Source organism: Triturus cristatus, chromosome 1_1, assembly GCF_964204655.1.
Source record: "Triturus cristatus chromosome 1_1, aTriCri1.1, whole genome shotgun sequence".
NCBI lineage: Eukaryota > Metazoa > Chordata > Amphibia > Caudata > Salamandridae > Triturus > Triturus cristatus.
Genome location: NC_140579.1, coordinates 512,628,883 through 512,655,993, shown reverse-complemented (window position 1 = coordinate 512,655,993; position 27,111 = coordinate 512,628,883). Strand labels below are relative to the sequence as shown.

The 27,111-nt window shown below is 49.0% G+C and overlaps 1 protein-coding gene across 25 annotated transcripts in view; it reads right to left on the bottom strand.

Moving 5' to 3' along the window:
• The window catches only part of LOC146870509 (leucine-rich repeat-containing protein 37B-like), a 1,537,525-nt gene that overhangs the window by 1,319,745 nt on the left and 190,669 nt on the right, over positions 1–27,111 (bottom strand). For 5 of the 25 annotated variants that reach the window (XR_014978286.1, XR_014978285.1, XR_014978283.1 and 2 more), the window contains one exon: positions 204–595. The exons of 17 other annotated variants lie outside the window; for them this stretch is intronic. The gene's annotated coding sequence lies outside the window, so the exon portion shown is untranslated. Of the gene's footprint in view, positions 1–10; positions 30–203; positions 596–6,431; positions 6,483–27,111 lie in introns of those variants that run through there. 3 more of the 25 variants (XR_014978289.1, XR_014978287.1, XR_014978294.1) reach the window with 2 other exon arrangements.

Here is a 27,111-nt window from a genome sequence, read left to right as displayed (position 1 = left end):
ACAAACAAACCTTGGTAGCTGCAACTGGTGTTGGGAACGAAGGAGAATCGTTGGGACCAGCACGAACTAAGGGCCTCACCAAAAGCAGGAGAGTCAGAGCAAGCCCCAAGCAAGCAGGGGAGCACACTGAAGCAGGAGAAGACCCTCAGGAGGACCCACAGGCCGAAGTCGCAGGAGTTGCTAAAGGAACTTGAACAGCTCACCGAGAAGGAAGGCCCACGGTTCAGAGGATGCTGTGAGGATGCTGTACTTGGCAGTAAGAAATAATGGAGGCTGGAACTTCTATTAGCTTGAAGATTTCTGGAGTGCAGAGCCAACAAGCCTTGGCAACGGCAAGTCAATGTGGTGCACAGGAGTTCGGTCCCAGCGGTTCTGAAGAGAGATACTGGCCTCCAAATTACAGAGAGGAGAGGTCAGGTCTAGAGAGAGTTGCAGAACCACCACCTGTGTTGCTGAGCCTTTGGAAGTCCGTGGAATGTCAGGAGTAGCAGACTGATCAGCTTCGTTGTGGTGCCTGCAGCTTCAGGGGAGTGACTCCTTCACTCCAAGGGAGATTACTTCGGGTATATTGATGCCCACAAGTCTGTTGAAGATCCTGGAAGAAGCACAGACACAGACAATGAAGAAGACTTGCAGAGCAGCTACACCAGGAGCAGCAGGAGTCCAAGAGTCCAGACAGTCGAAGAATGGCGTGCTTTAAGGCTTCGTGTCCCATGATGAATCTAAGGAACCACCCACAGGTAAGCCCTTAAGTACCTTAGGGAAAGGGTTTGAACGACTCAGGCGTCCCTCCCGGAGGAGAGGCTGGACAGAATGGAGGATACTCCCATGTCCTTTGCCCAGTTTCGTGACAGAGCGCGAGCCAAGGTTTCCCTGACCTGGCTCAAACTAGAGTATTCAAGGAGGGCAGCAAATGTGCCTTTCAAAGCAGTCTGGTGGTGCCCCCAACCCAGCCCAATACACTAAGTCCTGTCTGGGTGTTGGTCACACCTCCCTCCGACAGGAAACCCATTGTTCTACCTTCCCCTGCTCGAGCTTGCTCATCAGCAGGAGGGCAGAGTCGTGTCTGTGATTGGCAGCACCACTAGCTTGCTGTCAGACCCTAAAAGGCTGTTACCTGTAGTGCAGGGGGGTACCACATGGGAGCCCCCGTACATGGGATCATACTTCCAACACTGTAATTGGTGTTGGGAGTATAATTCCAACATGTTTGATACCAAACATGACCGGGATCAGTGTAGCCACTATACAGTTAGACATCTCGTAATGACTGATGTCCACTATATGTATCAAAACGGCTGGCCACACTTACAAAGCCTGGAGAATCGACACCAGGGTTTGTAGGGGTTTCCTGCTCATGGAGGGGCACCCTCACACTTATAACCAAGCACCCTGCACTGGACTGAAGAGCCTGCCATCAGGGCTTTTAAGAGCAGTGACCTCAGATATAAGGAAACGTATATATGTTGTGAGAGGTGCAAACACCAACTCACACAGGCTGCAATTACAGGCCTGTAGTCACAGTTTAAGTGGACTCTCATGGGTGGCACAATACATGCTTCAGCCCCTGGGAGAACCCTGGTGTACCTATGCCCCGGGTACCCTAGTACCATATACTAGGGACTTACAAGGGTACACCAGTAGCCAATTGTGGATGCACAAAAGTACTTACCATGGTCCATTTAGGGAGGAAGTACAGTGACTGGGGTCCTGATTAGCAGGATCCCAGTCAGACTAGGTCAAAAACACACTGACACCAGGCAAAAAGTGGGGGTAAACATGCTAGAAGGATCCCCTCTTCCTACAGTGTGGGAGTATGTTGTTGAGTGCAAGTGTATAGACACGGTTGCATGACTGATTAGGGTGTTCATATTAATGAACCTGTGGTCATTTACTGATGGGTCTGCACTCAAATATGGTATTTGGTGGGTGGCCATATGATAGTAGGTGTGTTGCATATGATGGTGAGTAGGCATACGTATGAATGCAGATGTGTTAGCATATGAGGTGTTTTTGTTGGAGTATAATGTTGGTTGGTTGGTTGGGGGACCAATGACAGTCGGTTCGGGGGCGGGCAGACCTTACTGGCCCTACATGATGGTAAGAATCCTGCATAAACAATTGGCTCCACTGCTCTGTAGTGGGGGGTGGTGGACTACTGTTTGGGAACTGGTCCTCCACAATCTGAGTACTACCCGACCAAAGACCAACTATGGTGGAGTCTGACCCGGTTTGTGGTGCTGTGCTGGTGATGCAAGGCACCCATCGGGCGTGAAGTGACTGGTACCGCTGCTGTGCCCCATTGGACTGCTTGTTCTGGAGGAGCTTTGGGTGGTGGCCTGCTCATGCCCCTGACTACTGACCTGCCTCGAAAAGTAGCGGGCCCTTACTGCATAGCTGTGTGACACTGCCCGCTCGACTGTGAAGCCTGCCTTGAATCCCTTGAATTGCCTTCGAACTGTTCCCCGCTCACACCAAAACGCTTTTTAAAAAAATGTTCATTAAGTATTACAATACAGTAATAACAAACATCACCAGCATGTAAATCATTGCGCATTAAGTGTTACAGTGTGCAGCACATTACATTTTACATCTTAACCTCCAATATCATATAAACATGTTGTGTAGGTAAACCACAGGTGCAGCTTATACATCAGTTGCTAACAAATCAGGGTGACTATTGAGATAGATCGTGAGAGGTTCCAAGAAGTTAGACGGTTTTGAAGAAGTGGGTAGTTCCTCTGCGTATAATAAAAAATTGTCTCTACAATATACAAAGTCCATTATCCATTGTTTCAGAGCAGGTGATTTTTTGCTGTCCCAATGCATCGCCACTCTGCATTTCGCAACGAGCAGTGCTATGGCCGCAAATTTTTTCTTTACAGATTTCAATGGTAATACATGACTCAACAGGCACTACTGCGGTGTACATGTTAGTTTACAGATCAAAATCTTACTCAGCAGATCCACTACCTGTGCCCAATATGTTTGTACCTGTGCACATCCCCCAGGTCAGGTGTGCAAAGTCAGCCTGGTCCTGTTTGCATCGTTTACAAATTGCATTGTCTCGTAAACCAGATTTGTATAACTTTATCGGGTGTGATAGGCTTGGTGTAGGTACTTGTAATGGATAAGATGTAAATTCCCATTGGGAGTGAGTAAATCCGTTAGTGCACAACATGCTTACCAGTATTCTTCGGTAAGTGGTGTATCTAGCAGTATGTTCTATTTGTCACGAGCTTTTGCCGTACCATCCCCAATTTCTGACTGCATAGCTCTGTAGAGTTTAGTCAACATATGGTGTATAGTCGGGCTGGTTATGAGTAATTGTAGCGAGTCTAGTGCAGGGGACTCTGCAGGGTGCAAAGGGTACAATTTCTTCATTGCTTCTCGTAATCTATGATAGGTGAATTTAAATAGCATGGATTGGTTATTGACATATGCCAGATCTGCAGGGGTTATGAATGATCCATTACCATATAGGTCACCCATCAGGGTAATACCCACTTGTTCCAGCAGCTCCATGCTACCTATGTCTTGAGTGGCTGACAGAGAGGGGTGTTGTGCTAAACGCATATCTGGGGCATAGAGTGGAAGATTTGTAGCCATTTGTCCAAGCTTTAGCCATGCGTGAGATATAGTGCGAATTGTGTTAATCTCCTGCCTGGTTAGGTGTAGGTCTAATATGCGTGAGGATAGCAGTGAGGTTAATAGGGCTGGCGTCGCCATCTTCCACCACTATGTGCGGCATATACTTAATTGGATGATACCAATAGTGGGCGTATTGGGCTTGCGCACATAGATAATATAAGAATAAGTTAGGGACCGCAAATCCACCTACTGCATATGGTAAAGTTAGTGTGTGTAAGCTTATCCACGCTTGTTTGCCTGCCCATATTAATTTTGTCAGAAGTGCCCTTAGCCTGTTGAATATTGGGGTAGGGGGAGTTATTGGAATATTTGAAAACAGATACAGTAATCTGGGGAGGATTACCACTTTTATCAGGGATACTCGGTCCGCCAGTGAGAGAGGGAGTGTGATCCATCTGCTTATTTGTGGTTCAATTCTATCAACCGTAATTTGTTCTTAGTACAATATCTGGGTTGCGGTGTATCCAGATGCCCAGATATTTATTGGGGTCCGTCTGCCATACTAGTGGAAATTCCAGTTGTTGAGGATGGGTGGCAGTATGGCAGATTTATCCCAATTTATTTACAGGCCGGAATGTCTACCAAATTTATTGTATTCTCTTAGGATAGGGGTCAGATTTGTGTTTGGATCACGGACATAAAGCACCATATCATCCGCATACATAGAGTTGCTAATAGGGCGAAGCCGGAATCTCAACGCAGTGTGTGCATAACGTTGTCGAATCTTACAGGCCAAGGGCTCGATTGCAATGGAGAACAGTAAAGGTGATAATGGGCATCCCTGTCTGGTGCCTCTCTGGATGTTAAATACTTCCTAGACATGCCCATTCACCTTTATACGTGCAGTCGGCTTGGTGTATAATAATTTGATCCAGTTCATTAGCATTGGTGGCAACCCCATCCTTTGTAAAATTGTAAATCGATACGTCCATTCAATTGAGTCAAAAGCTTTGGCTGCATCCAGTAGGACTGCCGCCGCTTCCATTCCTGGATTTAGTTGGTGTAATAGCGCGAATACGATGCGCAAATTATGTGAGGTCGAGCGATTGGGAATAAAACCAGACTGGTCCGGTAGGACCATGACCTGCAATAGGGGCTGTAATCTTGAGGCAATAATCCTGGCTAATATCTTCGTATCGGTGTTTATTAGGGATAGTGGTCTGTAGGATTCCCCACGATCCGGCTGCTTGTCTGGTTTTAATAAAGCCACTATCAGTGCCTCTCTCAGTGTCGGAGGAAGAGTCTAATTATTATAGGCTTCATCATACATTTCCACAATATGGGGGATGAGCAATTTCGCATATGTTTTATAAAACTCCCCAGTAAAGCCGTCCGGCCCCGGGGTTTTGCCATTGGGGAGGGACTTGATGGCAGTCTGCACTTCCTCCAGCGCAATGGGTTGAGCCAGTATTTCACACTGCCCATCAGTAAGCCAAACTAGCGCTATGTCCTCCATATAGCCATTAATTTCTTGTGCATCGGCTGTATTTTGCGCGGCATACATCCCACCACGAAAGTGTCCAATATACCTTTGTTGTCATAGTGCATTGTGCCTGCCTGATCCTGCATTTTTAGTACAATGTGTTTTGTGTTCTACCCGTATTTTTGGCGCCAGATGTCGACCAGGTCTGCCCCCTTCACCTATTCTACGAGTAGTATGTCTACGGGAGATATATTTCATTTCGTCCTCAGCAATTTTGTTATAATTTGTCACTAAGTCTCTGATTTTCCCTAGTAATGTAGCATTGTGGGTATTTTCGTACACAGTTTCTAGCTGTTTTATATGGGCTTCGCTCTTGCTCAATGGTGTGCGGATATCTCGTAGAACACCGGCCGTTGTACTGATACAAATACCTCTCAAGGTCGCCTTAAAGGCTTCCCAGATAGTGCCTGCACTATCCACTGAGTTTGTGTTTAGAGTGAAAAAGTCTTCTATGGCGGAGTGTATGGTTTCTTTATATAGAGGATCTAGAGGGGACACTGCATTGAATCGTCATATGAACGGATGGGGGGTATATGTTGGTACTTTGAGCATGAGAACCACTGGTTTGTGGTCCGACAATGTTTTTGGTAAGTGCTGTATGTCTTGCGTCCAATTGCATGCTGATTCAATGAGCAGCCAGTAATCAAGCCGGGCCCAGCTGTTATGCACTGTGGAGGAGTGGGTGCTCTCTAGCAGCAGTGGATTCCGACATCCCATTTAATATAGTAGTGACAGCACGCTGATGCTGTTCGGTAGTGTTGTGTGATCTGTCATAGGTGTCGTTCAGGGCAACATTCAAGTCTCCTCCCCATATTAGTTCCATAGCCGGGAGTGTTCGTAGTATGTTCCATATGTCAGCGAAGAAAACAGGGTCATCAACATTTGGACCATAGGTATTAATGATTTCCACTCTGGAGCCTCGCAGAACGCCCGTAACTATGACATAGCGCCCGTGATCATCTATTCGCGTTCGCTCCTGTACAAAGTGTGTCCCTTTGCGGATTAAAGTTATCACCCCCCTGGCATATGATGAGTATGTGGAAGCTGCTACCAACTCCGCCCATTTTTTCCCCAGTGTGTCCGCCTTGTGTTTAACGAGATGTGTTTCTTGCAGAAGAGCAATATTTATGTGATGCCTGTCTCTGCACAAGTGTGCTGCATGATGAAAACAGTGTAGATGGCTGGTAAAAAATAACAAAATCCAACTATCCCCCCCACCCACTTTAGCATCCCAATTATGCCAAAGACATTTCCCAAACTTCAACGAAAATTACAAAAGAATTTCAGTGGGGTTTACCCGATAGGGGGCGACTAGGTGCTCGGTGTTCCATCCAGGTGTAGATTGGGCCTAGGGGACAAATATGCATAATTGGTTTGATGTTTAAAGTAAGGTTACACAAATAGTATGCATTAGTGATATACTTGGCAACTGTCATCTGGTTTACAGAGCTAGAGGCATTAGTTAGATGTCAATTTTCCACATATTTTAAGTGGGCACATTGGTTCGATGTCCATAACAGTTCAACAGTCCTGACATATTAGCCCATACAACTGTAGACTTTGAGGAACGTGGCAGCTTACCCCATCCTTGTGGCTAATGTGGAGACCAGGGGCAGACATCCATCAATGAAGCGAACCACACAACAAGATTCGCCCATATGTAGCATCAATCTGAATCCGGTTGTGTGGCGTTAATTTTATCCCTCGCAGTTTGTTGTCGGAGGTGCTTGACAAATTCCTGCGCTGCTTGGGGTGGTGGTAAGACACGGGTTTTTCCCGCATGAGACATGCAGAGTCTGGCTGGGAAGAGCATGGCGTAGAGGATATTCAGGTCTCGCAGTTTTCTTTTTACCGGGCCGAACTCCTTACGCGCCAATTGGACCGTTAGTGTAAAAGGCCACCTCACAGCCATTGTACATCAACGGTTGTTTCTCCCTTGCTAGTCTGAGCGCAGTGTCCCGGTCTCTGTAGTTTAAAATTCAGGCTATTATCTGTCGTTGCGGGGCACCCAGTGGTGGTTTTGGCGCGAGAGATCTATGCGCCCTTTCTACAATCAGCATCGATGAGAATTGTTCCGCCCCAAACATGTCTTAACATTTTTTCCATGTAGTCTTCAAGCTTACCAGTGTGCGTACTCTCTGGCACGCCTGCGACACGTAGATTGTTGCGGCGGGATCTGGATTCTAAATCCTCATTCTTCGCTTTTATGGTCTTCAGTAGCTTGTTTATATCGTCGTATTTAGATGTAGTTGCATGTGATTCATCCTCGGCGCCGATATCCTCTGTTCGGCCTCTTCCAGCCGTTCCTCCTGTTTATCTAGCTGGGCTGAGACATGGTCCATCCGTATCGTGAGGGCGTCTATTTTGCCATCTATGGCTTGAAGACTTTGCTGTATGGCCTGGAGGGCTGCCTCCATTTTGGCATTTGGGTCTGGGCCCATTTCCAGTTCTTCGTCCGCCGTTGTGCCTGGGAGTCTAGATGTACGTCGAGGTTCAAATGGCAATTTAGTTTGCTGTTTGTCAGTTTTTCCCATTGTTAACACGCATTTCGCCGTTATGAGTGCCGGCCCCCCAGTGAAGCAGGACCTGAAATTCTATGTTGTGCACTTACGCTGCAGTCGAATACAGAGATTAACGCTAACAAGAGCAGGAGGCGCTGTATCGGTACTGGACTGCAGAGGCCTAGACAATCAGATATGGAGCATGACTTGATATGAAGCCATGTTATCTTGTCATCCTATAGTCCGCGCTCGCCAGCACCTCCTCAATGTCTGGCTATTTTGTATGTGGGTAGTCTTGAGCTGGTCCAGCGAGCATTGCCAGCCAGGCGCCGTGGTTGAAGGTCCCGCTAATTATTACAGCAATTCTCCTGTAGATCGCTGCACTTTCAACAGAGTCGTGCAGTAGCATTAACGCCTGCTTTTTATATTCGCGTGTCAACGTTGCACACGTTTCCTTGGTGAGCCTTACATGCGCAGGCACTCCTAAATCACCCACCTTCTGGCTTTGGAAATGACCGCTTTTCATAATATCTGTGGGCAGTACCCGTGGGCAGTGGCGATGCGCAGAATTAGGGAATGCAGGTCCGACAGGGGCAGCGTGACGATCATACCTTATGGCTGAATTAGTGCAGAGCAGCGGTGCGGGTCAATCGGACATCTCATCACAAGCCGCCATCTTGGCCACTTTGTTGTTCGTCGTTATATTCCAAATCTACCCACAGCCCGCCCATCCTGCGCAGCCAGTTCCACATCACGATCCGCACTCACAGCAATTAGGGCTGATATTGTTTGCGTTCAGATCAGCTATATTTCAGGCGAGGTTTATCGCTGCATCGTGTCCGCGCCCGGCGCCATTTTCTTAGTCACTGCGGAACGAGCTACCGGGTGATCTCCCGAACGACGAGGCGTCAGCCGGTCAGAGTTACATCGATGTGCTCCACATAGCTTCCGACCGCTAAATCTTCTGCCTCGCATGTCTGAGGTTGGTATATCCGTCAATTTTTACCAAATTGCCGCTCCGACCATCAGAGCAGCGCTAGGATGCTGCCATCTTGTATCGGGATCTCTAGCGCCCCCTTTTTTTTTTTACATACAAGCAATCAAAACTTCAGTTTGAAAGCAGGCTCCTCCTGAGACAAGGAGATATTGAGTTGCACTCCGGAGCGTTGCCTGAGTGCTCTGAGTTGGACCCACAACAGGAGATCGATATAAAGGAAATCCTGGTAGATGTAAGGTCAAGCCTCAAGGCCACTGACGCAGAGCTCGACATCCTCAGAAGCCGCCTGGATCAGGCCAAACAGTGGGTTGATAAGCATGAGATCACATTGACCATTTAGAGCACCACGTATCAGAAGCAGACGATGCACAGGCGGAATCCAGGGAGCAACTATTGAAAATGGATAGAGTGCTGGAAGTGAATAAGGCTAAAAATTAAGATCTAGAAGCACACTCCCGGTGTAACAATCTTCGGATTATGGGTGTCACGGAATCAACAAATATTACTGAAATGGAAGACTAAGTTGCAACTATGCTCCATTAACCCCTTCAGTGCCCATGACGAGCTGGACTCGTCATGGGCTGCGGTGGCGCTGTGCCCATGACGAGTCCAGCTCGTCATGAACTCCGCCCGCTAATGCAAGGCGCGGCACTGGGCGGGGAAAGGGGCGGGCATGCAAGGGGTTAACTCTTTGGGGGAAGGCTTATCCACTGTGTTTATTATGGAACATGCACATCACTCACTGGGACCCCAGCCTTTTCCAGTGCAGCAACTCGCCCTATAGTGACACGCTTACTGAACAACCAGGACCGCAGCGTGGTCCTTTGTCTGGCACTGAAGCGTGGGTCAATCCAATACCAAGTAAACAGCCTATCATTTTACCCAGACTTTACAATAACGGTGCAGGCGGTCCACCATGAGTTTCTGCCAGCTAAACGGATCCTTCAGAAAGCGGATACCCCTTTGCCCTAATCTACCCGGCCAGGCTGAGAGTGAAGTGGGAGGGCAAACAACATTTATTCTAGGATGCCAGAGCAATTTTTAAAATTTGCTAAGCACATCACTAAGGACATGGGCTCTCCCCGCACTTTGCCACATGCAGCTGATAAGAACATGTTGAGTGATGATGACTGAACAGTCTCTTCCTACAGGGGCAGGAAAGGGCCTACCTAAGATTTGTTATGCTCTCTGCTTTTTGTGAATTTCATACCATCTCTATTCAAGTTTAGAAGCGGACGCTCTCAGGTCACTATCTGTTCTGTTGCTTTAAGGGGTACTGCAACATGGTCCTTTGTAAAATATAGCCCATTGATATTTTTGTCACTTGCCACTTTGCCATTCACAGTATGGGTTGTCCGCCTGGATACTTTATGCCCTCTGGGATGATTCCTATTCAAACTTTCACAATAGGGGAGCTTGGGGAGTGGGGAATGGTATACAACCAAGTTCGGGGGTTAGTGTGGGTGGAGGCGGAAGGTTCTATTTAACTGTTCAACATGGACATCCACTCAATACGATACTCCAATGTTTACCACGCACAATTTGCTGGTTGGTGTTCACTGCCATTGCATTCTCGCATTAAGCCCATATGCGTCCACTTAAATTACTAACTTCCACTGTCTTAATGATCATCGCAAGATGCAGAAAGTGTTTGCATATTTACAAAGGCACTCCATAGATCTTTACCTATTACAGGAACTTCACCTCACGGAAGGGACTATCACCTGAATGAGATCCGGGTGGATTGTGGAGAAATATGTTGCTACCTATTCCAATTATAGTCACGGTATGGCGATTCTTACTAGAAAGGGATTGGTCTGGCGCCTGTGCAGCGTGCACTGTGACACACAGGGCAGATATGTTCAAGTCGCGAGAGTCATTCAGGATTACCCAATCAAGATTATATCTGTCTATGGTCCGAAATACAGATGACCCCCAATTCTTTGCAGAGGTATGGCGACTAGCTGAGGCGTTGGGTCCTCGGACGATTGTGTGGGGTGGAGATTTTACTTAATCCCGAGATGGACAAGTCAAGTGATTCCAGACGTCCCCACTTCATGGTTGAGGATTATTGGCTGAAATAGCTGATGTGGTCGGTCGAAGCATCCCATTCTCCACAAACGCTCTCTGATCACGCCCATGTTCTTCTAGAGTTGACGCTCCCAGCTGGATGCCCGAGCCTTTATTTGGAAACTCCATTCGGGCGCATTGAGAAATCAGGTACTCAGGGAGGATATTAGAGTAGCAATTCTGGAATATTTCTAGCACAATGATAGGGAGGCTATACTGAGGGCTTCTCTTTGAGAGGCATTCAAGGTGGTCAATCGGGCAGCATTCATTGCCAAACGGGCAGACGTCCTCCGTTCCCTATGGGGAGAATTAGCGCACCTCGAGCACGAAATCAAAGACCTTGAATTACAGCTCTATGCAGTGCACGATGCTTCCAGCCTAGCAACTATAAGTAGTAAACTTTCTGAGTATTAGGAGGCTGCCCAGCGGGAGGTGCACTATCTGGGAAAGGAAGCACAAGCTAGACAGACCGGATAAGTCTCTGGCCCAGTTGCTCCGTAAACCCTGGGTGAGCGACTACATAACGGAATTGCAAGATGACAATTCACATGTACATATTGGCACGGAAAAGGTCACTAGGGTTATGGTTGACTTTTTTCCCCCCTATATAGAACTAGGCAGGACACCACTCCTGCCAACTTATCCGACTACTCGGAAACGATCCAACTGTTGCGGTTTGAAGCGGGCCATTAACAATATTTGGACGAAACATTGACAACCGAGAAAATTATTGGGGTGACCTGTGCTATGCCCGCAGACAAGTCCCCTGGCCTTGATGGATTCACTGTCGCATTTTATAAAGAATATGCCTCCTTACTTTCCCCGCACTTGTCAGCAGTGTATGCAGAGGCTCTCTCCTCAGGTACACTGCACCCCTCCTTGCATGAGGCTCTCATTATTACCATACTTAAGCCGGGTAAGGACCCCTGCTATTGTGATTCATACTGTCTTCTTTCCTTAATTAACACTGACAAAGTTCTTGCTAAATTCCTTGCCTCGTACCTTCTCCCCTTACTTCCTACTGTGGTGAGACCAGATCAGGCGGGTGTTTGTGCCAGGCAGGTCCACCTCAAACAACCTCTGTACTTTGTTTGCACTACTCCATACGATTGATCCCGCCATACACGCTGTGGCAGTTTTTGTAGACGCCAGAAAACGTATGATTCCCTTTTGAATGGCTGTATCTCTTTACTTAGCTTACGCGTCTAGGCAGGAGTATCATCTTTATTAAATCAATTGGCCTACTCTATTCCCTGCCTACAGTCCCATAAAGAATCAAGAATGATGTTTGTCGGGGTACCCAACAGGGCTGCCCATTGCCTCCTCTACTCTTTGCCCTGGTTATGGAGCCTTTGGCCGGATGGCTATGCATGCTGAAAGCGGAGTAGGGAATTGAGACAGGGTGTTTGCCATATGATCTTATTGTACACAGAGGACGTATTGATTTACTTGCGGGACCTGGAATCAGCATTGCCGGGGGTGATAGTGCTGCTAGAGAACTTTGGGGCAATGTCCAGTCTCAGAGTAAACTGTACCAAATCCTGCCTGTTTCCCTTCTGCCCCAATCCAGAGTCTGAAAGGGGTGATCTCCTCAGGGTATGCCTCCAATGGCAGTGCAATACTTTTAAATATCTAGGCATAAGAGTATATCTGTCAAGAATTCCTGTCATGCGAGGGGAGGACAACTGTAACCAGCGAAAACGGACTACATCTCCCAGGATGCTTAGCGGTTGAGAGGTTATGTAAACAGGAGAGCCGTTACATAACTCAAGGAAAACACGCCCTTATGTAAACAGGAGAGCTGTTACATAACTCAAGGAAAACACGCCCTATAAAGGGAGGAACCGGGAGGTACAACGCTGTCGGATATTGTGTTTACACCGACGTACCTGCTTAGTGAAGAGCAGTGTTCCGGAGTGGTGCTCCAGTAAGGCAAGAACGGAGGTAGGTCGAGTCGTTACTCCCTGGGCCGTGTCTTGCCCCATCGTCACCTGTGAAGGACCCGGAAGCTCTACCGGATAACCATTGAGCTTCGCTTTTTGACTCGGCTGAGTCAAAGCGCAGTGGCGCTTTTGCTGGTTGGAGTCGTAACTCCCAGCCCGACCAGAGATACAGGGACTGCCAGCTGTAACGCACACCAGGAGGTGTTTGCCGCGTTACAGACTCGGAAGTCCACAGGATCGATCGAGCGGCTGCTCTCGGTTCAGTCTTCTTTGCTTGTGATTGGGGTATCGGTGACGCATCACCAGGAGGTGACTCCGCGTCCCGGTGCAGTCTGAGGAAGAGGTTGAGCGGCTGCTCCCTTCAGGTAGAGACCCCGGCTGGGTGTTTCCCGGACTCCTCGATTCTCCCAAACACTCTTCGTGCCCCTCACAGCCTACCGATTGGCATTGTCGGCCATTTCATTTCTGCCCTATTTTGGCATACGCCGGGATCGGCGTATATGCAGAGGACGGTTAGGACCATCCGTGCTGTGGGCTGGTAACGTACTTAGCCTGGAGGATTCCAGTGACTATAACCTTTGTTTATTCCTTGTATTATTTGTGCCTTCATTAAAATAACTTACCCTTCACAAGTGGTTGCGTTCTCATTATCGTGTCTGTTAAACGATCCTGAGACGTTCAGGGCGTTACAAAATATCCGACCTAAATAACACTAACTGTCTCCCGGTCGATAACAGACATGGCAACACTTGATGATGTGCTGGCTGCTTTAGCGACCGTGCAAATTGAATTGGCTGCCTCCAGGCAAGAAACAGCCGATGTAAAAGCCAGACTGGATGCTATCCAATTGGACCCGCTCACGCCCAGCACCTCCCTCACGAACCAGACCCCTGCGGTAGTAGTGGAAATGCCGGTAGCCGTCCCCTTGGCAACACCAGAGAGGTACAGTGGGGATCCTAACACAGTGCAGGTATTCCTCACACAAGTGGCGCTACATTTATCGTGCAAACCAAGGGCGTTCCCCAAGAGTCAGGCTCGTGTGGCTTTCCTTATATCCTATTTGGCTGGAAACGCGGCACAATGGGCCGTACCTCTGGTGAGCAGGGACGACCCCATCTTATGTGATTGGGGTGCTTTTCGCGAGGAATTCCTGAAAGTCTTCGACAGAAGGGCTGACTCGTACACGGCGGACCGTGAAATGCTTGAGTTGAGACAGGGATCCAACGACCTGGTGCAGTATCTCAACGCGTTCCGAAGGCTGGTTGCGGAAACCAAGTGGCCTGTTGCTAAACAGACGGCGCTCTTCCATCACGGGCTGTGCGATGAGCTCATGGACGCCGTGGCTCATATTGACCCACAACCCAAGACATGTGAGGGCCTTATCAACCTGGTATTACGGCTGGAACATAGGCTAAGTGAAAGAAAGGGGGATCATGGGAGAAAAGGAAACTCCCTTCCATCCTATGTGACAGTGGGAAGTCCTGAAACTTCCACCGCATCCAAGGGAGAACCCATGGACATCGGCGCAATACGAGCGAGCCTCACAGCCACGGAGAAAGAGTCACGCCGTAAACAAGGATTGTGCCTATATTGTGGCAAAAAAGGCCACTACGTACGTGAATGCCCTGCCAAACCGAAGACGTCACGTTATCGGGCCAACCGGTCGGTAACAGCCGTGGTGGACGTACCGGCGGAAAACTAGAGGACTCCCAGACCAAAGAAGGGGCATCTCGGAGTCACTCATCCATCCCTTCACTTTCCAACTCGGTCACTAAGGGACAACGACACCTGTTTCTCACGGTGCACGTGGGAGTGCATGACCAGTGGATACCCGTTGTGGCCATGGTGGATTCAGGGGCCACTGGCATGTTTATGGACCACAACGAGGCATGCAGGCTAGGGCTAGTGCTTCTTCCCAAAGCTGTACCCGAAGACGTCTATGCGGTAGACGGAAGGCGATTGGTGACGGGGCCCATCGGGCAGCACACGGGGTTCCTTCCGATGAGATGTGGGAGGAACCATTTGGAACAAATCGATTTTAACATCATCCGAGCGCCCCAATATGGCGTCATATTGGGATTGCCGTGGCTACAGAAACAACCCCTCTGTGGATTGGCCAACACATCGCATCGAAATGACGTCACCGTATTGCATCCTGCATTGTGGAATAAGAACGGAATCCCTTGAAGCAGATGAGAGCGGGAGTCAGACGGTGGCTACAGCGGCAGAAAAAGATGTGGCTCTCCCCCAGGATTATCACAGTTTTGAGGATGTATTTGATGAGGTGAAGGCGGAAGTGCTACCACCACATAGACAGTTTGACTGCCAGATCGACCTGGTGCCAGGGGCCAGCGTTCCCAGCGGCAGGCTGTATGCCCTGACGGAGCCTGAAAACATGCATCTCCGGGGGTACCTGGATAAACTCCTCAAGCTAGGATTCATCCGCCCGTCCAAGTCTCCGGCCGCCTCGCCACTCTTCTTCATCCCGAAGGCTAATGGGGAGCTGAGAGCCTGTGTGGACTTTAGGGCATTGAATGCGATAACCATAAAGAATCGGTACCCCTTGCCTCTCATCAGTGTACTTCTGGAACAGGTCAAGAAAGCTCGTATCTACACCAAGTTGGATTTGAAAGGGGCATACCATCTGGTGCGCATGAGGGACGGAGACGAGTGGAAGACCGCCTTTAAGACCAGGTTCGGCCTTTTTGAGTACCTCGTCATGCCGTTCGGTCTGTGCAACGCCCCGGCAGCCTTTCAGTACTTTTTGAATGAGGTATTCAGAGAGGAGTTGGATATCTACGTGGTCGTATATATCGACAACATCCTCATCTATTCGTCCAGTGTGGAGGAGCACGTACACCACGTCAAAGCTGTGCTCCAAAAGCTGAGGGAAAACATGCTGTTTTGTAAACTCAGCAAGTGTGACTTCCACGTCACATCCGTGGAATTCCTCGGAGTGATGCTGAGTCCAGAGGGACAGGAGATGGCAGAACGAAAGATCAAGGCGGTGAAAGAATGGCCGGTGCCCCAAAGCGTGAAGGACGTCCAAAGTTTCATTGGCTTCGCCAACTTTTACAGGCGGTTTATAGATGGATTTTCAGGATTGGTGGCCCCAATCACACAGCTACTGAGGAAGTCCAAGGAGTTTGTCTGGTCCCCTGAAGCGAACAAAGCATTTGAGGCCCTGAAAAGCGCCTTTGGTAAGGCGCCGGTGTTGGCTCACCCCGATCCGGATCTCCCCTACGTGGTGGAAGCGGACGCATCGGATGTGGCGCTGGGGGCTATCTTGTCCCAACGCAACCACGACACAGGGGTGCTTCATCCCGTTGCGTACATGTCCCGCAAACTCAACGACGCCGAACGCAACTACCATATTGCGGAGAAGGAGCTTCTCGCAATCAAGGACGCCTTCACCGAATGGAGGCATTGGTTGATGGGGGCAGGACATGTGGTATCGGTGTACACGGACCATCGGAACCTACAGTTCATGACGGCCACAAGACACCTTTCTCCCAGACAGCTGCGGTGGATGATCTTCTTTGCGGGGTTCAACTTCCGCATCACATATCGGCCGGGGACGGAAAACCGGAAGGCGGACGCCCTGTCAATCTGCAGTTAAGGAACCATTGCCTGCGACCGAGCATTCCATCATTTCCCCGAGGATGGTATTGGGGGTTATCCAACCGGATACTTTCCTGAGGGGAATAAAGAGAGGGATCAGGTCATTCGCATGGCGGAGGTGGCTCCTCAGTCACAGAGAATGGCAGCTGAAGGACGGGATACCCCTGAAGGGCAGGTGCCTATTGATACCCACGCCTAGGCTAAGGAAACAAGCATTCATCTGGTGCCATGACTCTCCATGCGCAGGTCATTTGGGCTTTGAAAAAACGGTGGCTAGCATGGGACGGCATTTCTGGTGGCCAACCATGAGAGTGGATGTCAGGAGGTGGGGACAGGAGTGTCCTACGTGTGCTACCATGAAGGCCGACCATGGCCGAACCAAAGGGCTCTTACATCCACTTCCGACCCCGGATAGACCATGGGATAGCATATCACTGGACTTCGTGGTGGGCCTACCGGTAGACCAGGGGATGACGGCAATACTGGTGGTGGTGGATTACTTGACGAAAATGGGGCACTTCATCCCCTGCAAGAGAGTCCCTACGGCCGGGGAATTGGCGTCACTACTCCTAAAGAATGTGGTACGACTGCATGGATTACCTGGGGTGATCGTGTCGGACCGGGGGGTCGCAGTTTACGGCGCAATTCTGGAAGACTTGGTGCACTGCGCTGCATGTTAAGACCGCCCTGTCCACCAGCTACCACCCTCAAACGGACGGCCAAACCGAGCGCCTGAACCAAACGCTCAAACAGTATCTGCGATGTTTTGTGGACCAGGGCAGGGAAGAATGGGTAGACTTGCTATGGGTTGCAGAGATAGCCTATAACAACGCCACTCACAGCTCCACACAGTCATCTCCGTTCTATAGCAACTATGGCCAACATCCCAGGTTCTTGCCATTTCTACATCCGTTCAGAGAGGACAGGATTCCCGCCACAGCGGACAGGGTGGCACACATAAAAGACACGTTGATGCGCTCAAGGGCTGTCCTAATAGAGGCCAAGAGAAGATACAAGGCTGCGGCAGACAGGAAGAGAAGGCCCGGGCCACTGTACCGCACTGGAGACTACGTCTGGATATCCACAAGAAACATGAGGTTTCGAAAGAACAGTGTGTTCCATCCCAAGCACATGGGCCCCTATCGAATTACCAAGTGTATGGGTCCCGTGAACGTGAAGGTGTGCTTGCCCCAGTCATTGCGGATACACCCTGTCTTTCATGTATCATTGCTCAAACCAGCACCCTCCAAGCCGTCTGGGACACCTAGGCCGGTATGCGTGGAGTCGGAGGTGGAGTATGAAGTGTCGGGCATACGGGCGTCCAAATGGCGCAGGAGGAAGCTGTGGTACCTGGTTGCGTGGAAAGGCTATGGCCCGGAGGAGCAGTCATGGGAACCGGCTGAAGGGGTTCATGCTCCGCGCTTGGTCTCCTTGTTCCATCGGCGTTTTCCTGCCAGCGCTGGACCCGTGGGGAGCCGCTGAGAGGGAGGATGTACTGTCAAGAATTCCTGTCATGCGAGGGGAGGAAAACGGTAACCAGCGAAAACGGACTACATCTCCCAGGATGCTTAGCGGTTGAGAGGTTATGTAAACAGGAGAGCTGTTACATAACTCAAGGAAAACACGCCCTTATGTAAACAGGAGAGCTGTTACATAACTCAAGGAAAACACGCCCTATAAAGGGAGGAACCGGGAGGTACAACGCTGTCGGATATTGTGTTTACACCGACGTACCTGCTTAGTGAAGAGCAGTGTTCCGGAGTGGTGCTCCAGTAAGGCAAGAACGGAGGTAGGTCGAGTCGTTACTCCCTGGGCCGTGTCTTGCCCCATCGTCACCTGTGAAGGACCCGGAAGCTCTACCGGATAACCATTGAGCTTCGCTTTTTGACTCGGCTGAGTCAAAGCGCAGTGGCGCTTTTGCTGGTTGGAGTCCTAACTCCCAGCCCGACCAGAGATACAGGGACTGCCAGCTGTAACGCACACCAGGAGGTGTTTGCCGCGTTACAGACTCGGAAGTCCACAGGATCGATTGAGCGGCTGCTCTCGGTTCAGTCTTCTTTGCTTGTGATTGGGGTATCGGTGACGCATCACCAGGAGGTGACTCCGCGTCCCGGTGCAGTCTGAGGAAGAGGTTGAGCGGCTGCTCCCTTCAGGTAGAGACCCCGGCTGGGTGTTTCCCTGACTCCTCGATTCTCCCCAACACTCTTCGTGCCCCTCACAGCCTACCGATTGGCATTGTCGGCCATTTCATTTCTGCCCTCTGTTGGCATACGCCGGGATCGGCGTATATGCAGAGGACGGTTAGGACCATCCGTGCTGTGGGCTGGTAACGTACTTAGCCTGGAGGATTCCAGTGACTATAACCTTTGTTTATTCCTTGTATTATTTTTGCCTTCATTAAAATAACTAAACCGTCACAAGTGGTTGCGTTCTCATTATCGTGTCTGTTAAACGATCCTGAGACGTTCAGGGCGTTACAAAATCACTTAGATGCTGACCTGGTGGAAGGGAGTTTCTATAGGGCCCTTGGTTTTGCGGGTGGATCATTATCATTCTGGATGTCTCTCCCCTTATCACCAATGGGCCGGGTGGCTATCTCAAAGATGCTGGTGGCTTCTGTACTACTTTTCGGCTCTTCCGTTTGTGCCCCCTTGCATTTTTTTCACTGAACTCAAGTCCTCACTGGTGGAAATGGTTTGGAGAAAGGGTCAGTGCAGAGTAGCTCTAGATAAACTGTACAGTCCCCTGCTGAAAGGGGGGCTCGAAGCAGATTATGAATCTTGGGCCTGCACTATCTACATAAACATACACCCATGACCTCCTAACGGTCACGCACTGATGCCCCACCTTGTTGGCCAGCCTTATCACTCAGTGAGCAGAAGCATGAAAAAACGTGTTTATCATAAGACTCGTGATCCTCTCAAGGTGGTGAATGTACCTCTTCAGCAGCGCTACCACAACCCAACTGCCCCAAGGCAGCAGCCCAGGAGAGAGTATATGCTTGTGCTTCTCATAAACCAGATGCGTCACCCACAAACACTACCTAACACTTTATTATGAGACTCATGACCCTTTTCAGGTGGCAACCGCTACTCCGACTCTACTGTGTTAAGACTGTAGCTAAGATTTCAGTGCACGCATGCACGTCTCGCTAGTCATACATGCCGCACACATACACCACATTTCTATTTCTTAACATCTGGGATAATTGTATGACCCTACCTACCTAATTAAGGCACGTATTCACACACACAGCACTCAATAAGACCAAATACCTTTTAGGGTGTCTTGAACCTAATAAATGTCGAAGCAACACATTTTATTGAAACGTATCCTTCTCCTTGCAGCATATATAATTTTATTAACATAGTTGTATGCAGCATATAGACAATCAAGAATCAGCAATGCATAGATACAAGTCAGACATCTACACGACAAGAGTAGCAGAACATTACATAGCATTAACCGCTAAGTTACAATGAGTTGATGCTTCTCCGGTAGCTCTTAAGGACAGCCAGCCTTAATGATTCAACCCTGTTTAGGTTACGAAGGGCACAGGGCCCCCCCATGATAAGAGGGATGAGGGAGAGGGAGGGAAAAGGGGCGAGGTTCTTCATCTCTCTTGGACTACTGGGTCCTGCCTCATAAAGGTGTTTGTTATCTTCGCCCTCTACAGTTAGCCCATAAAATTGTATCCAAGGAGCCCAAATGTTAAGAAACTTTCGGGGACGCCCTCATGCCTGGTAAGTCACTTTTTCCGCTACCATGTAGAGATCCATGTGCGCCCTCCATTCAGTAAGTGTGGGCGGGTTTGGGTCTCCCCACTGGCGAGCAATATTTCTCTTGGCCACTATGAGCCCTAAGTTATATAAAAGAAGTTTGTGGCGCAGCAGGTCTATTTCAGTGGCAATGCCCAATATGGCATATTTCGGCTCCAGCTCTAGCTGCGTCCCTTGGACTTTATTTAGTTCCCCTGCTACCCGGCTCCAGTAACGTTCGATCTTCCTACACTTCCAAAGCGTGTGTATATATGTGCCTTGTTCTGTTTTGCATCGCAGGCACCGAGTTGTCTGTGCTCTACCCATGTTATGGAGACGCACCCGATCGAAGTAGACTCTATGGAGGACCTTAAATTGTATTAGAAGCAATCATTGTTTGATCTCCACCTCTCTCGGGTGCATCAGGGCCGCCTCCCAATTGATATCTTCCAAAGGCCACAGAACAGCTTCCCACCTTACCCTGAGTGTTCCTAATTTATCTGGCATACTGTTTATTAGCGTTTCGTAGGTCCAAGAGATAGCCTTACGTGAGAGTTCTTCCTGCAGCAGTCTACCTTCGAGAGGGGCAAACTCTGGTAGCTCCGCAGTATCCATCTCCTCTGCCTTCCATGCATGTTGCAGTCTGAGATATGAATATCTCTGAGTGTCCGACATTTGATATGTGCTTAGTAGCTTTTCAAGGGAAGCCAGAGTCCCTCTCTCTATAACGTCACCTATTTTAGTGATCCCGATTAGATCCCATTTAAGGTCGCGGAGTCCACCAATCTCCAGCAATCTTGCACCCTCCCAAAGAGGGGTCTCTCTTATAATCCATTTGTCCCATCCCAACAGCCTTTACGTTCCCCTTCAGGCCTCGATTGCTCTCTGTAAAAGTTGGCGAACTCCCTTGCCTCTGTATATGTAATGAGGATACGTGTGTTCTTTAAACTGTAGCCGTTCAAGGGCATAAGTGGGGTGATCTCCCGCCGCATGTCCCCATTTATTAATCACGGTCGAATATGTAATATGCCCGTATGTCTGGTAAAACAGGTTATAGTTTTATACTGGTTTTGTTGCAGTGTCTGTAATGCAATTCTTGGATGCCTTCTATCCCACAATAACGTGCACAAGTCTGCGTCGATCACGGCGAATATATCTTCGGGTATTCTGAAAATTTATTTTGCAGCGCATATAACAATTTCGGAAGCGTGATCATTTTATATAATGCAGCTCTTCCCATTATCGTTAACGGTAGTTGCCTCCATCTCTCAACATACCCATGAAACTCCGCAATTACCCTTCTGATGTTGTGAGTGAGGTTGGTCGTATCGTTGGTGGTAACATACAGACCCAGATATCTGAACCCGTCTTGGGCTACCTGAAATCCTCTTGGGATCCGGCTCTTGTCCATAGGCTCTCCTACTGAGTACAGACTGGATTTGTCCCAATTAATACTATAACCCGCGTGCTGACCATATTCCTGAAAAGTGCTTCGTACTATCGGGATTAACCTATCCGGATGCGTGATATATAGTAGAATGTCATCTGCATAAAGCGATATACGCCCATCTGAAAGGGCGCCCTCGCTATACGTAAAACCGGTGATTTCTGGGTGCTCCCTGATTATGCAGGCCAACTGCTCCAGGACCAATGCAAATAGCAGCGAGGACAGGGGGCAGCCCTGCCAGGTACCTCTTTGGACCTGGAAAGCCTCCGAAGCTGCTCCGTTAACTCGAACCCTACCACTGGCTTAGTATAAAGCAAGTCCACCCAAGATATAAAGACCGGGCCAAATCCGAACTTCAGCAGGGTTTGCCTCAGAAATGGCCAGTGCATTGTGTCGAAAGCCTTCTCTACATCTAAAAAAAAAAAAAACGTGGGTGTTGTGGGTCTGTTCTTTACTGTAGCCATCCAGTTAACTAGCCTACGGAGATTGAATCTTGTGGCCTGTAGCGGCATAAAGCTGGATTGGTCCCAATGAATAAGGGATGATATTACTGTCATGAGACGTGTCGATCACACTGTGGCAAGTATCTTAGTTTCCACATTCAATAAGGATATGGGTCTATAAGACCCACATTCCGTTGGAGGTTTACCGGATTTATGGATCACTACCACTGTAGCCCGCCGCAAATCCAGAGGAAGTGTCTTTTCCTCTTGGGATGTCTGGAACATATTCAGGAGGTGTGGGCCAGTAGATTAGCGTTACATTAAAAAAAATCTGCAGGGAGCCCATTCGGGCCAGAGACTTTCCCTGTTTTTTGTCTGCTAATTGCATCTCTTACCTCTTCTAAGGCCCAATCTCCCTCTAGGAGCTCCTTCTCATCTTGGGACAGAGTGGGAGTGACCACTGTTTTTAAATAAGTCCATTTGGGTAGCGTCTGACATTGGTCTGGCTTTGTATAACTGTGCAGTATCGGGCAAAAGCGCTTGCTATATTAGGGGATGTGGTGTGCATCGCGCCTTGCTCTTGTATGAAGGTCACCCATCTTGCCTCGCTCTCCCTCCTACTCAGCCAAGCAAGCAGCTTTCCCCCTCCGTCTCCTGTCTCATGTAGCTGATGCTGTGCCCTTGTTTTCTCTGAAGTATAGTTCCGAATCTATTTGAATCTCGTGGGCATTTTTTCCGTCGTGCAGGGCCCAGGCTTGCAGCATCCATTCCCCCAGACTCCCCACTCTCCTCCCCCCCCCCCCGTCAGTCATAGAGGGGAGTGGTCTGTAATGCCCCTTGCCAGATATTCCACCGTCTCAATCCTCTCCACCTCTCCCGATGGACAAAATAGGTACGATTTTTTAAAGAAACCGTAGTGTGGGCTTAAATGGCTGCACCAGTATATTAGTTGCCATAGAGTGTTTAAATCGTAATGCTCCACTTTTCGTAACCCCACTGTTCTAGAAGTCACACTATACGAGAAGAAACTGCTCTTAGAATGAGGAAATAATGAAAAGGGGCATATAATCAAATATAGTACAATTATAAATTATCAACAATATCAAATTCATGCGAATTGAAACAAAAGTGCGGGGAGTCTTGAATTTTTTCTTCATATAATCTTTATTTTCATTTTTATTTCCAATAGGAAGCATAAAGCCCAGCAAACGCATTTCGTTCAATAGATGGACTTTATCAGGGTTGTGAATCAGATCACGAAGATCAGCAAAGCAATCGAATGTGAAATCTTGAAAGCCAAGAATCTTGTGACGTCTTGTTAATAATATATATCCAAGTTGAAAACAGCTCATGTAAATCACCAAACAAGTTTAGTGATATATATATATATATATATATTACCTACTGGCGGTCGCCAGTAGGTAGTTATAGTTAGGACCACGTTTCCATAGGAAATCCGCAACATTCTATTTTGAATAACTTTGGCGTCGGTCGACGAATCCTCGCGAATTTTTCAAAATAGGTGGGGCGCTACGCTCCGCTCCTGCCCTGAAAGTCTCGGGGGGATTCGTCAAGCGGGGGCTGAGATAAAAGGGGGGTCCCAAAACGCGTTTTTCCCATGCATTTTTCCATAGGACCTTTAGACAGGGCTACAGCCCGAACGGCTGAACAGAATTACTAGAAATTTGGCAGAGAGGTAGTCCTCAGGTCAATGAAGTGCCTTTTGTAGGTTTGGTGTAAATCTGTTCAGTAGATTCTGAGAAAATAGCCTTAAATCAATATATATATCTGAGCCAGCTTACGGTGCGCTTACGGTGCGCTTACCGTACGCGCACGCCGCCGTGCGCGAGCGCGATTCTGATTGGCTCTTAGATCTTAGTAAACATTCGAATCGGCCGAAACCAGGAAGCGGCGGCCGCCATTTTCTCTCTCGCACTGAGAGTTAGGTTTTAAAATAAAGCCCAAAAACATGTAAAGGGGCCGTTTAGACAGCTCCCACACACATAGCCATGTTGAGGGAGTCCCCAAAGATCCCCCAAGGGCAAAAATGTAATTTTTATTTTTTCGCTAATTTCGCCGATTACGCTTACCGTACGCGTACGGTAAAAAATTATAAAAAAAAAAAAACTATCCACACTCTCCCCACCCCGTGTGCAATTGGTGGCCGAAGGCCACCAATTGAGCATGGCTTATAAGAGGTGTGATAAACTATAATATTTTTTTTAAAAAATAATAAAAGAAAAAATTATCCACACTCTCTCCACCCCGTGTGCAAATGGTGCCCGAAGGGCACCATTTGTGCATGGCTTATAAAAATTACGAAAAATTAAAATATTACCTTTCAAAACGAAGTGCATCATATGTCCTCCATGTGCGCACGGTGCGCGAAGCGCATCGTGCGTACATGGCCCATCTAGCGTAACGTGGGCACGCGGTGCGCGTAGCGCACCGCGTGCCCACCGTGCGTGCACGGCACTAACTGCGTAAAGTGGGCGCGCGGTGCGCAAAGCGCACCGCGTGCTTACTGTGCGCGCACGGTGCGCGAAGCGCACCGTGCGCGCACGGAACGAACTGCGTTAAGTGGGCGCGCACGCCACGAATGGCGTAAAGTAACTTAGCATTTAAAAAAACGTACAAATTCACTGAAAAAACCATAGGTTTCACACACGTTATAGTTAGGAATTAGCATTTAAAAAAACCTTGCAAATTCACTGAAAAAACCATAGGTTTCACACATGTTATAGTTAGCGGACATTTTACTGATAAAAAACCAGTGAAATTCCCCCGTTATAGTTAGTGCAGGCAACTATAACTCACGCGACCGCAATCTTCTGCTGATGACATATGTGTCTTTATGAAAAAAAAATATTTGTTATATATGTATAGCTAAAAATGTATGGAAGAAGACATGGGCAAATAAGTGTCTAAATACAGTATTAGCATCAGCAGAGGATTGCAGTCGCGTGAGTTATAGTTGCCTGCACTAACTATAACGGGGGAATTTCACTGGTTTTTTATCAGTAAAATTTCCGCTAACTATAACATGTGTGAAACCTATGGTTTTTTCAGTGAATATATATATATATCGATATTCCAATAGCACCGATGTCTTATGAAGTCGTGCCCAAAGTATCTTCCGTCTGACCGTGGTGAGACACCTGCAGTATGGCTGCGTTGTCTGGTACGACTGCACCATCCCCCTCCGGCCCCTGCGGTTAGTGAATCACTATTGCTTATTTGTCTAGCTTGCCTTGTCTTGTTTGATTCTGGTCTTTGTCCCGTGACATATCTATCTCTACTGTGAGGGCATTGGAATGCTCTTGGTGAGATTAGAGAGAGGCACCCCTCCGCAGCTGTGCTAAATTTTTCTGGGCCGTGGAAAGGACACTGTCAGTATATTCGCAAAGACTCCCCCACGTCACCTACTGGTGAGCGCTTCAATTATTCCCTGTGTGTCTTCCAGGCCTCTCCAGCTGTTATATCATCTTGTCCTGCCTGAGGGGGTCACTTGTCAACCCATGGAGAAATAGCGCAGAGCTCTAGTGCAACTTCAGAAGTATAATCCCATTTATTGTTATGCACAGTTGTCTGTGGGTGAGCTCTAACCTCTTTCGTGCACAATTCTATCTCCTAGTCCCAGCACGCGACCAAATCACCCCAGGGTCTACACATCAAGCTCGCACCTTGACCTCCTGGGCACTGCACGTCTCATGCCGGTGCGTGGATAGGGCCTCCTCCTTCTGGGCCACTAGGATAATTGTTTCTGCCACCGGCACCTACTCCCCGTAAATGGTGTCCCTCTCCTCTCTTGTATGAGAACTCTTACTCGAGGTAGTTCTCCAGGCCTGGCGAGGGAGCCACATCTGGATTCCGTTGTTCTCAGTTGGGGGGCTGGGGGGTCTCTATCAATCACGGTGCAGGATGCAAACAGCTACCCCCAAGTCTCACAGTCCTTCCAAATGCTAAACATCTTGCCGGTCTTTCACAGGTCTTTCACACTCCCTCCCGGTTGCCACGGTCTCCACTCACCGCACCTCTGCCTCCGCGTCTCGGACTATGTGTGAGGCGTCCTGATATCCCGTGTCTGCAACAGAGCGTCCGTCTCTCTGCCTCTATCAGAGCCAGCGCTCTAAATCAATACCTGTGGCCACGGCCGGTAAGCCCAGCGGATCCTTTGATTCCCTGCCCCATCACCGCCATCGGACTTCAGCCACCTTAGCATGTATCTTGATTGCACCAGCGGGCGACGGGGAGAGGGGCAGGAGAGAAACAAGAGGGGATTCGAGCGCGGCCTCACCGGCGTTCACTCTCCGTTGCAGTCAACCGAAGTACAGGTCTCCGGGTCCCTCAGACAGTAAGCACTCACCTCCCACGTCTTCTCAGGGCCCTCGTCACTGTATGCCGTCCACCGCGCAGGAAAGCAGCCTCTCCGCAGGTCAGGTCCTCTTTACTCGTCATCTCCCCGCACAGCAATTCCCTCATTCTCAGCTCACCGCCGATCCTCCTGCGGCTCCCTGGGGTGATTCCTTGCACGCTTTTAGGTATCTCTCCCGGTCGGCCGGCGCGCTCGACAGCATAGAAGAGATGCCAAAGCAGGAGGGGGGGGGGGGTGGAGGGGGTGTCACGGTCCACTTCTCTCACTCCTCACCACCATCAGCCCCCAAGCGTCTCACGTCGGGCCGCCGCCATCTTGCCTCCGTGGGACTCGATATTATTTCAGGTCGTCCTCTCTTAGGTGTCTGTCGGTTGATCCCACCAGCCTCTTTATGCTGGCAATATATGCAGGGGCTATATCTTGCCTTAGGAGCTGTCGATGGGTGTCCAAGGCCAGGATTCAGTGCAGGATTCGTATCAGGCTGCCGGAGCCGCCAAGAAACACAGCTACTCGGCCATGCTGCTGGCCACGCCCCGATAAACAATACTCTTGACCCTTTTAAGATGGCCCCCAATACCTGGTCGAACTAGCCACTTCCCCCTCTGGATTTGAGACGAACAATTTACTTACCTTCGGTAACGCATTATCTAGCTGCAGATTCCTTACCTTTGAATTTACTAGGCGTCAAGCTGGATCCAGAAACTTTTGATATGCAACATCACTTGCGCGCGGCGTCAGGTCGCTCCATTCAGCTCTAAGTGACGTAGTCGTCATTAGCATCGGTTATGATGTCCCGGTGCATACATAGGCGCCACCCAGGCG